Genomic DNA, 14,585 nt, shown 5'->3' with positions numbered 1-14,585 from the left:
TATAGAGTCACCAGTTAATTTATATTCATTCATTCATTCATTCATTCATTCACAAGACGTTCTCTTCAGAACAATGTACAACTCGTAATAAACAGAGATGCATTTTTCATTTTGTACAGATATAACACAATTGCTGATGTAATGTTTTCATTCAATTCTAAATTAAATCAATTCAAGAAAATGAAAAAACATCACCAGGATAGAGGTTAAAGGTGTGCTTTCTATTTCAAGATAAAGCTTTAAGAAAAGTGTTGTGTTCATCTAGAAGTTTCAATTTGTGTTTAATTACCTCATTGCAATTCAACTTCAAAACGAAATACTTAACCTTAAAATCATCACGATTCTGCTTTGTTCTTACTCATAGAAAAAAGTACTCAAAATGCTAGTTTCTATATATCCTCCTGAGATCCCGTCAATCATTTTTGTCCACTCTAGAGGACATACATTTTAAGTGCATCTCCCAAAAATGCATGGTAAGTAGTATAATGCTGAGTCTAAATCCAGCTAATAGAAAGCATTCTATGGTTTTGAATGATACCATGTTTCAGGGTGGGGCTTGAACACACACACACACACACTTGTCCCATACAGGGTCGCAGGGAACCGGAGCCTACCCAGCAACACAGGGCGTAAGACCAGAGGGGGAGGGGACACACCCAGGACGGGACGCCAGTCCGTCGCAAGACACCCCAAGCGGGACTTGAACCCCAGACCCACCGGAGAGCAGGACCCGGTCCAACCCACTGTGCCACTGTGCCACCGCACCCCCCCATGGGGCTTGAACAACTTCCTAAAAATAGGTACAAAACCTTTTTTTCTGGGTCTCAGGAAGATATCTTTCAAATAAGAAAAGTAACAGAGAGACACTGACATGGTAATAGTTAGTTTGTGCTTCTTAGTCTGAAAATGTTTTCATATGATTAGAGAGAGAGAGAGAGAGAGAGAGAGAACTTGTACTATGTCAGGAAATTGGACTTCCTCTCTAAAACACTTCTTGAACCTAGAGACTGACTCAACAAGGGTAGCTCTGCTCAGAGATAGACTCTTATTCTGGTCAGACTAAGGTAAGAAACATCCCTCCTTATTGTTCTGAAAATTCATTTAGAGATATGCCTAGAACTGGCTATATGTGTACAGACAATGGGGTTAGATAACGGCACAAGAGCAGGCCTTCATGTGTGTGGTTGGACTGTGTATTTACTGATGGCAGTGAACTGTACAGTGTGAACTCAGAAAAGTGTTCTGAGCCCTCTTCCTCTTTCTCATTTCCTGTCAATTACTGACTACAGTGGAAAAGGATTTGTATGAACCGTTAAAAACTCAGTGATCTGCAGAGGAAACAAAGACCTACATGTTTTACTTGTTTCGCTTTTGTTGCCCTTGCATAACAGCAATACAGAACTGTTACAAGAGTTCAGATTCAGTTGTATTGGGCATCTGTTCTTCATTAACAAAAACAGAGTGTTTAAGGTTATAAATGACAATGTTTTCACATCATTTAAGACTTTCAAGCCACATCCACATTTCCTCAGAAAGTTTTATGAGCTATCCAATATCTCCCATTTGCACTAGGATGCATGTCCTCCTGATTGTGACTGCGCTAATCATGGTGGTTTTGTGCCACACTTCCCTGGACAACACCCTGAATGGCCACTGGGAACTGTGGAAGAAACAGCACCACAAGAACTACAGAAACCAGGCATGGACAGGTCACTGGTCACGACAGCTGGTTATAGGTAGAAGGTACCTTTGGATGTAGCTGCATGCCATGTGACAAACTGCTTTGGAGAAGCAATCATGAATGGATGAAAATAGGACACATTGATGAGTGGATGATGTTCAGTTTTAGGTCTCCTAAGAAAAAGAAGGATTTCTCCTTTTGCTTTCACTTGGAACCATGGCTAGCTTTAGAGAGCATGACCCATGTCTAGGACTTTCTGTAAGAAGTAATGTAACACGGGCTCACAAACACTCCTGTCCTAACTGGGTACAGAAGATCTTCTACAGTGCAATGTACCAGTTTTGTGGAATCAGTGGCTTCCTCATCTGTAGCAGACCAACTCAGAATTGTTCTGGACATGTATTTTGTACTCCACTCACAAGTTTTAAACCAGGCTATAGAAATCACAAGTTGCAACTTCAATGCCGGTATGTGTTTGTGTCACAAGAGCACAGATGCAATTCTTCATGGCATCATCTTACTTCCTGTTGTGTGTTCTGTCATCTGTGTGTGTCAGTGTGTGTGGGCATATGTCTTGTGGTCAGGGTGAGGAGGCCTACAGGAGGCTGGTCTGGGAGAAGACCCTAAGGCTGATAGAGAAACACAATCTGGAGGCTTCACAAGGCCTGCACTCCTTCACCATGGGGCTCAACCATCTTGCAGACAGGGTAACATTTTCTAACCTCCTCTCAGCTATTTATGCATATTTCTCACCACTCCAGCTATTTATGCATACAAACAGCATAGTATTTTGTTTCATCACAGTTCACATTAGCATTAAAAATGAATATAAAACAAACGCTGATATTGTCATTGTATTTGTCTGATAAGTGATACAGCACCACATTCCAAAAACTGGAGTGAGGGTCTAACAGATGAGTTAATTGCTTAAACTACATGTTAAATGTGGTTATAAGAGTAAACAGGGTCAGGGAAGGGTGGATATTTACTGACCCCCACAAAGAGCAGAAACGGTCCTCATTTAATAAGGTCTGAAAGGACCCAGCATGCTGTACACGGCACAAAGGAGCTTTCTGAGGAAACTGTTCAATGTGTGATCGTGCAGACAGAGAAGGGGCTGGACACTACTTTCGACTGCTTGAGAGAAGAGCCGGATGCCCTCCAGTCTGGAAACTACACATTCAAACCACCACAAGACACCACCCTCCCCGATTCCGTGGACTGGAGGACCAAAGGCCTGGTCAGCCCAGTAAGAAATCAGGTATACAAACAACCTGACAGGAAGATTATGGGATGTTGGAGGTCAGACATGCACAGACCTCAAAATTAGGAGACAGTGAGAGAAGTGCAACTGACCTGTTTTAACAGAATATTACTGTGGTTCTGGGACTGATAGTCACATGACCCGGTGCATTTGTGTGTTGTCAAATCAGTAACTGTTCTACTTACACACTCCTTTCCTGTGTTTGTAACACCCTATTCAGATATCAGCAAACTCTACCTGTGAAGATTTTCAGTTCATTACAGTTACAGCAGAAGTTAGTTTCCTCTACCCCCTTACTGGGACTGTTGTTTCCAGGGCTCATGTGGCTCCTGCTGGGCCTTCAGTGCAGCAGGGGCCCTTGAGGGGCAAATGAAGTGGAGAACTGTAAAGATGATACCACTGAGCCCTCAGAACCTTGTGGACTGCAGCACCAGTTATGGTAACCATGGCTGCAAAGGTGGCTTCCTGTCCAAAGCCTTTGGCTACATCATTGGAAACAACATGTCCATTTCTTCATCAGTGCACCGATGAACAAATGTAAGCATGTCACATTCTGTTCTTAAGTGTGTGCATTTTCATCACAATAGCTTGTGTGTGCCTGTATGTATGTATCCACCACCTTGCTTACCTTTACAGAAAGGAAGGTGCCATTACTCTGTTCTGGGCAAAGCAGGTGACTGTAGGAGTTACAGGATCCTTCCCCGAGGTGATGAGAAAGCACTGCAGTAAGCCGTCTCTGCTGTGGGTCCAGTGTCCATTGGCATCAATTCCTTACTGCCTTCCTTCCACCACTACAGAGGGGGTGAGTGAGCAAAATCAGCCATAATATATCTGATAGGTCACAAAGCATACAAAGGTACTGTTTAAAAGAAGATTTTGTAGGTAGCTTAACACTGTAAGTTGGAGAAAAGCATCAACTATATAAATAAATGTAAAGTATAAGAGAGGGGGGTGCGGTGGTGCAGTGGGTTGGACCAGGTCCTGCTCTCCAGTGGGTCTGGGGTTCGAGTCCCGCTTGGGGTGCCTTGGGACGGATTGGCATCCCGTCCTGGGTATGTCCTGTGTTGCCGGGTAGGCTCCGCGACCCCGCTTGGGACAAGCGGTTCAGAAAATGTGTGTGTGTAATGTATAACAGAATAATGTCTGTAAGGGGGGGGGTGCAGTGGCGCAGTGGGTTGGACCCCGGTCCTGCTCTCCGGTGGGTCTGGGGTTCGAGTCCTGCTTGGGGTGTCTTGTGGCGGACTGGCGTCCCATCCTGGGTGTGTCCCCTTCCCCCTCCGGCCTTACGCCCTGTGTTACCGGGTTAGGCTCCGGTTCCCTGCGACCCTGTATGGGACAAGCGGTTCTGAAAATGTGTGTGTGTCTGTAATGGTGTCTAATAGCATTTCTTGGTCTTCTGTAAGTATTTTGTTTTCATATATGAAAAAAGGATCAACACTGATCTCACATTAAGTGCAATTGAAACACAAGCAATTTGTCTCCCTTTTCATTGCTTTTGGAAAGCTCTACTGATCCAGGCGTAAAGCGTTTTTCAAAGCCTTCAGATAGCTTTCAGAGCACTTTTAGCAAGTTACTACAAATGACTTTTTATACACTTGTTTCCAGCCCTCCTCTGATGCCATCTTTGCAATTTTTCACAGGAATTTATAATGACATCCATTGCAGTAACTTGAAGATCAACCATGCAGTGCTGGTTGTTGGGTACGGCACTGACAAGGGGCAGGACTACTGGCTTGTGAGAAACAGGTGGGAATCATTTAGCTGAATTCACATCCAGAGAAGAGCGTATTACATATATCCCTCACTTGCTCAAGGACATTACCTCCTTGTCCACTGTTTTGAATATGCAGCTATATTACAGAGGTGTCAAAGGGGAATTTGTGGGTCTAAATTGCCTGTAGTGTATGTATGTTTGAATTAATTAATGAATGAGTGTGTGTGATTCCCTTGCAATGGTTTAGCATCCTGTCCATGGTGTATCCAGCTAATCTGTTTGCTTCCACCATACACTCTAGACCACTGCAGCCCTGCACTGGACAAGCAGTTATATATATATATATCATAGAAGTATGGATGGATTATTAGCATCCCTAGTGCTACTCACAGGTCATATATATTGTCAGTCCTCACTCTTTGTGGGGACTTTGTTTAGTGCAAGTTTTCTAGTTTTATTTTAATAACTAACAACCTCTGTGTTCAGGAAGACCCTTTAATTTGTTCAGTGACAGGTTTAATTAGTCAAAACATGCACATGCTGTAGCCTTCCAAGATCCTGACACAGTGTGCACTTGTAATTAATGCAAACTGACACATGTGAAAAAGATGTGAGGTGGCTTTTATCACAATAGTTGCTGCTACAATTATTGTGATAAAATTAAGCTTAGTCAAGAGGAAAAACCACCACACTGTCAGCCTTTGATAAACAAAACTGCACAGCCGTTTTGAATACACAAATACTCTAATTCTCGTTATGTTCTTTTGCAGCTGGGGAACTGCATGGGGAGAAAAAGGATTTGTTCGGGTGGCCAGAAACAAAAATAACCTATGTGGAATTGCCAACTTTGCTATATATCCCACAGTTTGTAGCTAATTGAGGGTTCTTTTAAGAAATTCTTAATGCAAAATAGGTTGACAAACCATCTCAAGTATTTTGAAATTGTTTTACCATTCCTAATTTTCATATAGACTTTATACAGCAAGAATATTTTAATTTTTTATGCTGTACATGATCTCAGGGATGTGCGTTTCATAAAGAATGAAATTATTTGAGAGTTTACTGACGGAAGCAGATTATGTGATTTAATTGTAAAAGAGGATTAAGCAGGAGAACTAATCCCACGTCAAGTATAATAAAAATTATTTGACATGTTTAAATAAAACAATAATAAAATAGTATTAATAGAGGAAAAGTACTGCTGACTGTTTAAAAAAAAAAAAAAAAAAAAAATCTGCAACTGTTGGACTGCACTTACTTTATCACACATTTCAACTTCCATAGTCTGCTTGCCTTTTAAATGACACCAAACTGTAGTCCCAACTAACCAAAGTCATTCAAAGCAATGTAGTTCTGACATTCTGGTTTTTGGTGAAATGGCCAGATGTGAACCAGCAACCGAAAACCCCAACTTCAGTACCAAAGGTACAGAAGTGATTGTAAGATTGTGACTTACAACACTAAAGCATGCAAAGCACAACTTCACTTGCTTTACATAAAACAGTTTTATTGTATTTCAAACATTACCAATGTAAATGTACCATTTTGCTTGCTGTACTGTAGCTACTATATAATTGATGACCGCCTACCTTCGTAAATAAACAGAACTATATAATTACAAAAATTACAGTATGGTAAATCTAATGCTGTATACTGTTGCCTCTATTTAACCCGGAGCAAGCCCGTATTAGTAGCTCTATATACATATAAATGATGCGCCATTATTGTGGCTGTAAGTCTTAAGATCAGAATGTCAAAAAGCAGAACGTGTGTACGCGCGACCGCCTTCAGGGGAGCCGTTGCTTAGCAACTCATGTACCGGTCGATTTCCTAAGGCGGTTTATCAGAGCCGAAGGAGGTTTTTCACCAAACCCCACCGTACGCATTTTCTTTATAACCGACCTCTCTAGTCTAGAATGTTGTTTTTCACTGAAGTACATACCATGGTTCCAGGCATTTATTATTACACCCATCATCAGCAGGGGTCGTTCAACTTCAGGTTTAAGTTCTGAGGCAACTTTTAACTTATTTAGTTATGACGTGATGTGCCACGCACGTGTTTGTAATTGAGGAAACATTTTTACGTATCAAACAAGCACAATATCTGAGCAAATAACTAATCTAATGCATTGAAATATGCTAACTTACTAGTAAGATGTGAAATGTAACAAACCCGTACCGTAGTAATAGACTACACTTTATAAACTAGTCTATTACCGGGGCTTTTTTAATTAAAAAAATTTCCACAAAAACCCCAGATAATATTAATAATAAATAACTTATGACAATGAATGACAGAAACCGAAACGAGTACTTTTCTGGGTCCTTAATAATTTTACAAACTTTTTGCCTTAGGTCGAGCTGTCCGCCGTCGTCCGTTACCTGCTTAAGCAGGGGATCATGTGATTGGCAGCTATAAAAGGCTCGCGAGCGGTGGCACGCGCCCATCATTCTAGTACCTTCGGAAGTCGTTTAATTGGCTCAGATTTGGGGCTTTTGCTGCCTCGTTTACAAGGTGAATTGGTTAGGGGGGAGTACGAAAGTTGAGCATTTTTAAGGCTGTGCTAACATTTTATGCTTTCCCAGTACATGTGTTCTGTATTTTAATTGAGCTTAATTGACCCTAGAAGAGAAACCTCCTGTCACATTTACTTTACAGTGGTTTAGGTTGACTTAGTTTGAATCTTCTCAGGCTCCAGCCTCTGGTTCAGAAGACAAAAACTAAATGTTCTCATTTTAATTGACTAAGCAAATAAAAATTGTCATTTCTTACCTGAGTCATCTGTTAATTTGACTTCTTTAAAGGTTAGTTAATTGTTAGTCAATAGAATTAAACCTCTTTTACTTGTACTATTGAAATGACTGTAGTAAATATTTTTTTACTCAATGTGGGGATGGTAATATTTTAATCTGAAAGATGTAAGGTCAAGGTTTCTTTGTGTGGCAGTTTCTGCCCTGTAGGAATTGATTGTCCAATAACCAACACTAAAAAGGAACCATTGCAAAGGTTGGAAATGGTTGTGGTCAAGCAGACATCTGGGCATGTTGTGATAAATGTCACTTTGATCTTGACACGGCTACCAGTTTGTGCCCTCGTAGGATGGTGTTTAGGAGCTTGCTGCTAGCTGTATTATGTCAGGCAGCAATGGCCTTCATCACTCCAGACCTGGATAAGCACTGGCAGTTGTGGAAGCACCAGCATGACAAGATCTACCTTCACAAGGTGACTTTTGGCAAAGTTATGGGAGTGAGTGGATAAATGAATTGGTCAGTAAGATTTTGGGTAAATGTGACCTTGTTCACATTCAATTTCTCAGAATGAGGTGGGGTCCTGTGTTTTTCAACACATCAAAGAATTTTGGTGCCGGCAGGTCTGGGAGAAGAACTTCAGGTTCATTTACTTGCACAACCTAGAAGCATCTTTGGGTGTCCACAGCTATGACTTGGTTATGAACCACCTTGGGGACCTGGTGAATACCTGTGTCTTTGCTTCTCTTGTACACAATCTCAAAGGCTACCAACTTCTATCAGTTGTACAAGAATTGATGGGTGTAATATCCTGCTTAACTGGCTTACAAAGCAGGTTGCTTCTGGTTATCAAATTCTGTTTTACACAGGAAGATAGTAGTGCTTTGATTGCCATTGGTCAAAGTTTGAACTTCTACTTTGAATCTGAAAAGACCCAGTCATCCCTTGGATGACTTGAATGGCAAAGTCTTAACCCTGTGTAATAAATAGTAGCAACTAGAGCTTACTATCTACAGATGCTGGTGGAGCTGTGTGGTGCTTCAAGTGCTATAATAAATTAGAACTTCTACAACAAATACTAGTTCCACGACTTGAAATTTGTAACCTTTTGAATGAAAAGCTTGTGGCTCTATGTTTCCACATCAAAGGATGTTTCTCCTAAGAATTGGGCATGTTGTGCATAAAGGGGAGTTTTCTTAAAAACTAAATTTGGAGGGAAATGGTGTATCAAACAACCTAACTCAAGAAATCAGGAACAAGGTATGAAACTGCTTACTGTTCAACAACTGTTTGGGGAAGCAGTGACCTTCTTGGAGCACTCTGGGGTTCTTTGACAGATGTCTGTCAAGTTCTGCTAATGATGCATTATGTGCAGGGCTCCTGTGGCTGCTGCTGTGCCTTCAGTGCTGCTGGTGCTCTAGAGAGCCAGCTTAAGAAAACCACAGGAAATCTTGTTTCTCTTAGCCCTCAGAACCTGTTGGACTGCTTCGTCAAGTATGGGAATGATGGCTGCAATGGGGCTTCATGCACAAAGCCTTCAAATATGTTATTCACAACCAGGAAATTGATTCAGACACCATGTACCCCTACACTGGCAAGGTTAGTCTTCAGGAACTATGCAAGTCTGCTTGAATTTGGAAAGGGTCTTATTCAGAGGCTCACTGAAATGATTATTCAGGGGTATATTCAACAATAGACTTTATTGCAAAATTTCTAGGCAGGTGACACACCGTTAAGCAAACGTAGTTTCAATTACCCCCTACTCTGTGAGGTGAGAACCTAGTGGTTAAAATTGGAGAACTGGTGATCCTGTTAACAAGATTGTTTGCAGTTGACTGAAAGCCTGATTCTGTTTTTCCTGAAATAGTCAACTAAGTAGTTTTTAGACTTTTTTCAAAGTTGCTTTAATGGGTAGAACTCCTTGGAAGTAGTCTATCTTCATGGCTTAACTCTGTATATCTTACCATGATACCACTCAGATGGAACAAGGCAGGTATAACCCTCCCTTCTGTGCTGCAAACTGCTCAGGTTATCACTTCCACCCCAAGGGGAATGAGGAAGCATTGAAAGAGGCTGTTGCTAATATTGGCCCCATTTCCGTGGCTATTGATGCCACCAGGCCACACTTCCACTTCTACCACAGTGGTAGGTGGCCATTCTCCATGAAAAGTAGAAGTCAGGTTTGAGTGTTGGTCCTGAGGGGGTGTGGTGTATATAACCATCCTGTCTGTCATAAGTTGGCCAGAAATTCCTTAATACTACATTTATTCACTTAGCAGATGCTTTTCTCCAAAGCAATTTACAATAGATGCTATGTAGTGTTACTAGCTCACATACCTTATTCACCAAGGTGACTTACACTGCTAGATACACTACTTACGCTGGTCACTTATCCATACATCAGTGGAACACACTCTCTGTGTGACATTCACACACTGTGGGGGAACCTGAACAGCATGTATGTGGACTGTGGGAGGAAACTAGAGCACCCAGAGGAAACCCACGCAGTCACGGGGAGAACATGCAAACTCCACACAGACTGAGCGGGGATCAAATCCATGTCTTCTTGCACCACCCAGGCGCTGTGAGACAGCAGCGTTACTCACTCTGTCACTGTGCCGCTCATATTATGTTGCGTGATTTCTGCTACCCCCATTAAAAGCCAGAATGAGACACCTGATTTTAACCTGACACATTGCCTTGCGTTAGGTTGCCTAAACTTTATGTTGATGTTCTATGTAGCTTAATTACTGTTGGAAAAATTACTGCATTAACAGTGCGAATGTGACTTGCCTTGTTAGGAAGTTAAAATGTCAGATCTAGACTCAGATGTGCTTTGTGAACCTGTGCTACAGGTGTGTACAACAACCGTACATGCACGAAGAAGGGAAACCACGGTGTCCTAGTTGTTGGTTATGGTGCTCCGAATGGACAGGACTACTGATTGGTTAAGAAGAGGTATGCCGGTCTTGATCCATAACCAGCTAATTACCCTGTACTATTTTTTGCAGGGGGTGTGTTTGGGGTGTGTTTCAGTAACACCGACTGCATTAACCGTTATTCTAAGGTATACTTGTATTACATATTTGTAATATCCACTTAGGGAAGATTAACACGGTTAACATGATGTGCTATTTGTCACTTCCAGCTGGGGACAGAAATATGGGGAAGAAGGATATGTTAAAATGGCCAGAAACAAGGGCAATCAGTGTGGAGCTGCAGAGTGTGCCTGTTAGCCTGTCATGTGACAGCATTTCTAAGCCTTTGTTTTGGCACTGTGCGAAAGCACACATGGTAGATGATGCAAAATGTTTAATGCTTTGTTTACCTCTTATTGTTTTTAGTACTGTATTTAAATGTTTTAAATAAACAATTTCACCTTGATGGCTTAATTAATCTTAATTTCAATTTCCCCACGTTGAAGCATAGGTTCAGGTTTATGTTCTTCAAGGTTTGTAAAGTATGAACTTGGACCCAGTTCCTCTTTGACATGATTCAAATTTCAGAACTAAAATATCAGATATAAACATACAATTACTTCACATTATACAGGTAAATTGTATCATTTTAATTTTGTAATTCATGTGTACTGTAAAGCTAACATGTTCCTACATTTCTGGTACTCTAGTGTACATTAACTGACCCTTTTATCTTGAAACTGCTTCTGCGTAAAGTATGTGGTCAGTTGAGCGACCAACTTTCAGGACTTATGAACCCCCCACTTTCTCCCTCATCTCTGCACCTAAGTGTAAGTGTGAAATGCAGATGTTCTCAAACAAGAAACCACTTTGTTCACCAAATTAATAGACATTTTAATAGCATAGTGCAACATCACAACAAACTCACATGAGGTATTTGAAGAATTTCCTTTTGGTACAAAATGTCCCACAATGATTACAGTTTAATAAGCCTTTGGTTACTTAGCCACATTCATTGGAGTTCAAAGAGGTCTGACAGCAAGGGAAGAGGGGGGAGGAGGATTTTTTTTTTTTTTTTTGGTTTGTTTTTAAAATACCTAAGGTACTTCACAATTCTGCTATAAAGGGGAGGACCAAGGACTGTCACAAACAGGGGTGCAATGCAACATTAAGCAACACACAAACGCATGGTAATCTGCATTATAGATCAGACTTGTGGTTACCAAGAACATATTTTCTTGTCTAGAAGGAATGCGGAACTCTGCCGTTTGCACTGCTATGACAGCGCAGTGTTATTCCCAGATCACAGACTGGAGTTGTATTTAAGTGGAGCTTATTTCATTTGGACATGATACAAATGCAGCAAAATTCTGTTCTTGGCTTTCTGCCACCCATATTTTAAATTAATTTCTCACTGTGTCTCATCAGTGAAGGGAAATTATCCAAGCTGTCCACAGAGCAAAGTTTATTTGGTGTAAAAGAAATCATTTTCTGCCTTTCTAGCCCTAATCCTTAACATTTTCCATATTCTGTTACTGTATTCACTTTTATTTTTGGAAAACTGGTAGAAAACGTTTCAAAGCCCAATAAAAAACAAGTGTTCTCTTGCGCCGATTGTCATTTCTGGTATTTTGGTCTTCACCTCTCTTTACTTAAATGAAGGAAGTGGTGATCACAAAGCCGGTTCCACAGCACGGGTTTGCCATCCAGTTGAAATTTCATAGTACAGGCCCAATGAGTTTGCTTTGACTCCTCTTCTTTGTCTCAGGTCAGTTAAAAAACCTGAGTACAGTTAGAGTAAAATGTGGTAATTGGCTCAACTGAGACCGTGCAACAGTACTGCCCGTGGTGCTACCTTCACAAAGTCAGCTTGGTGCTTTGTGATTGTAAAAGACTGGGGAGGAAGCCCTTTCCCTTGGCATCAGATGAACTGTGGGTCGGTGGGCTCTCAGCCCAGAGAGGATTGATTGTTTAAGGGTGCAAGGTTCACAGGTGCTCTTCACAGGACAATGGGGAGATGGGGGCGATGGGGGTTGAATCTTTGGTTCGGCAGCACATCGACCACACCTCTGTTACACCTGAGGTAGACGGGGGACTCTTCACATACAAGACACAAAGGGGCTAGAAGGGAAGTCACACCATGAGCAGATGGCTGGGTGATAGAACAAAGCACTGATCCAGGATGAGCAGAAACACCCGCAAATAATAACTTTGACCATTGTGTCTTAGACATTAAACAGTTGGGGATCTGTATTCGGGGTCCATTATGATGTGTTTTTCCAACCACATCCACGACACATGCTGAAAGGTACAGTAGCTGGGCCCTTGTGGGGAACTCAGCTCCACACCCACGCTGTTAGCCACAATACTACCTTCTTTCTTTGGATTTTGGTTTCTACACCCAGCTGCATATAAATAAATTGGCAAACTTGCTTTGAAAACGAGGCACGCTGTTGGAGAGACGCCATCAGTTTGTTTTAGGAGTAAAACTGTTTAAAAGTGCGGATAATTGGGTGTTTCTGAGACGTGGCCGGGACCATCAGGGCTCTGTGCTTGGACATCCCCCAGGACCTCCTATCCAGACTGAACAGTGTGGTCCCACGGCACCCGAGTGGCACCATCCTGCTCGGCCCCTTGTCTAGACGAGCTCGTAATTCAGCGGCAGAACGTTGGAGGTCTCCGCGACTGTTTGTCACACGCCAAATCTTAAAGGGCCGACAGGAAATATTTAACACCCTTCCCTGTAGGAATATTGATTTTTCCGCTCCTAAACGCTGCCGTGACCTTGCCAGACGTGACGTGTTTTAGCACTGTCTCGCAGGGTGGAATCCGCGGCGGCGCTGATATACGGACGTCTTCCCATTGACGATCCAACTCCGGCAAGCGTTCGACAAACGATCCGACAAATCACACGCCACAAAAGCCAATACCTTTAGAGCGCGACCAGGTCACAGAGCCCTTGGACGGTGGCCATCTAATTTACCCCCACCCTACACGCACACCCGCCTGATCCTGCATGGTGCCTCTGCATTTAACCCACCCCACCTTCTGCACACTTTTGGTTGTCAACCATTAAATTTTAATTAGCCCTCCAACCCCCTGCCCTGCTCTGCTTCGACCACTCCTCTGATCTCAGCCCCTTTGGAGTGCCCAGGGCTCCTGTGTCCGACTGGGCGAGGGCCTTGGACCAGAAGCGCTCGGAGATGGCTCGGGTCGAGAGCGCAAAAAAAGGAACAACCCACCTCCGGTGTCCTCTGCCGCCTTTGAAGTCTACAAAGGTCGATGGTCCCTTTCATGGTCAGTATCTCAAGCACCCGCTGTGAGAGCCACCCCCCCACGCCTGCTTTCCGTCCTAGCCTAAGCCCTTGCAACAATGCTGCCCTCTCCTCCAGCTTGGAGACAAGGCCGAACGTGACAAAAAAGGGCACTGTGGCCGACCCAAAGTGTATCACAAGCCCTTCGGTACAATTTACCATAAAGCAACAGTATGCAGGACACACTGGGCAGTGGAAAAGAGTCCCATCCTTTGGACTGCTGACAAAAGGGTTCAGGGACACGTGCCCGGCCTAGCGGAATCACGCTGGCATCAGCATGCTGTTCTATCAGTTTCTCACAAGCCACAGCGGACACCCCGGTCCAGAACTGCTGCCATTAGCATTCAGCACGGGGGCCTTCGGTACGGAGCACAACACCGACCTTCGCACCTTTGCGCCTTCACACATTCTGTCAAAATGTGAGGATGCTGCATGACGTTCAGGCTCCGACTGAAACCCAGCTGTTTACAGGTATTCACCGTGCCTTGGTTAGCCGGAACGGACGTGCTGCCGAAAGGCTACGAAGGCAAATGCGGGGAAGGACCTTTGCTAAGTACCGCGCCGTGAAGCCGGAAGTGTGTTTCCGCTAACGGTGCAAATGAGGTAATGACATCGCCTATGAAATAAGGCCCAATAGCAGACACGTTCGCCACCGGGGAAGCCCACTCACGGGTCGGGGAGGGAGGGTCCGACGATGAAGAACTGGGACGTACATTCAGGGGGAACCACTGTCTTCGTCTTTGGTATAATGATGGGATTCTACAGCTAAAAGTTCCCATCGGGAAAAAAAAAAAAAATCTGTCATCAGATCGTTTCACACAGACACAGAGCATCGTCGGATAAATAATTACAGACAAATTAATAAATAACAACAAACACATAAATGCGGTAATAAATACTGACGTGTTAGTTCAATAACTTTTCCTTTCCTTCCAGAAAAATGGCT

General features: G+C 42.9%; 2 pseudogenes; both read left to right on the top strand.

The window, feature by feature from the left end:
• Nucleotides 1–2,203: 2,203 nt before the first annotated feature.
• On the top strand, nucleotides 2,204–5,576 carry LOC108930418 (cathepsin K-like; annotated as a pseudogene).
• Nucleotides 5,577–7,804: 2,228 nt separating this feature from the next.
• LOC108930363 (cathepsin S-like) lies at nucleotides 7,805–10,655 on the top strand (annotated as a pseudogene).
• Nucleotides 10,656–14,585: the final 3,930 nt, after the last annotated feature.

This window comes from Scleropages formosus, chromosome 23 (assembly GCF_900964775.1).
Source record: "Scleropages formosus chromosome 23, fSclFor1.1, whole genome shotgun sequence".
Classification (NCBI taxonomy): Eukaryota; Metazoa; Chordata; class Actinopteri; order Osteoglossiformes; family Osteoglossidae; genus Scleropages; species Scleropages formosus.
This window is presented reverse-complemented; position numbering and strand designations above follow the sequence as displayed.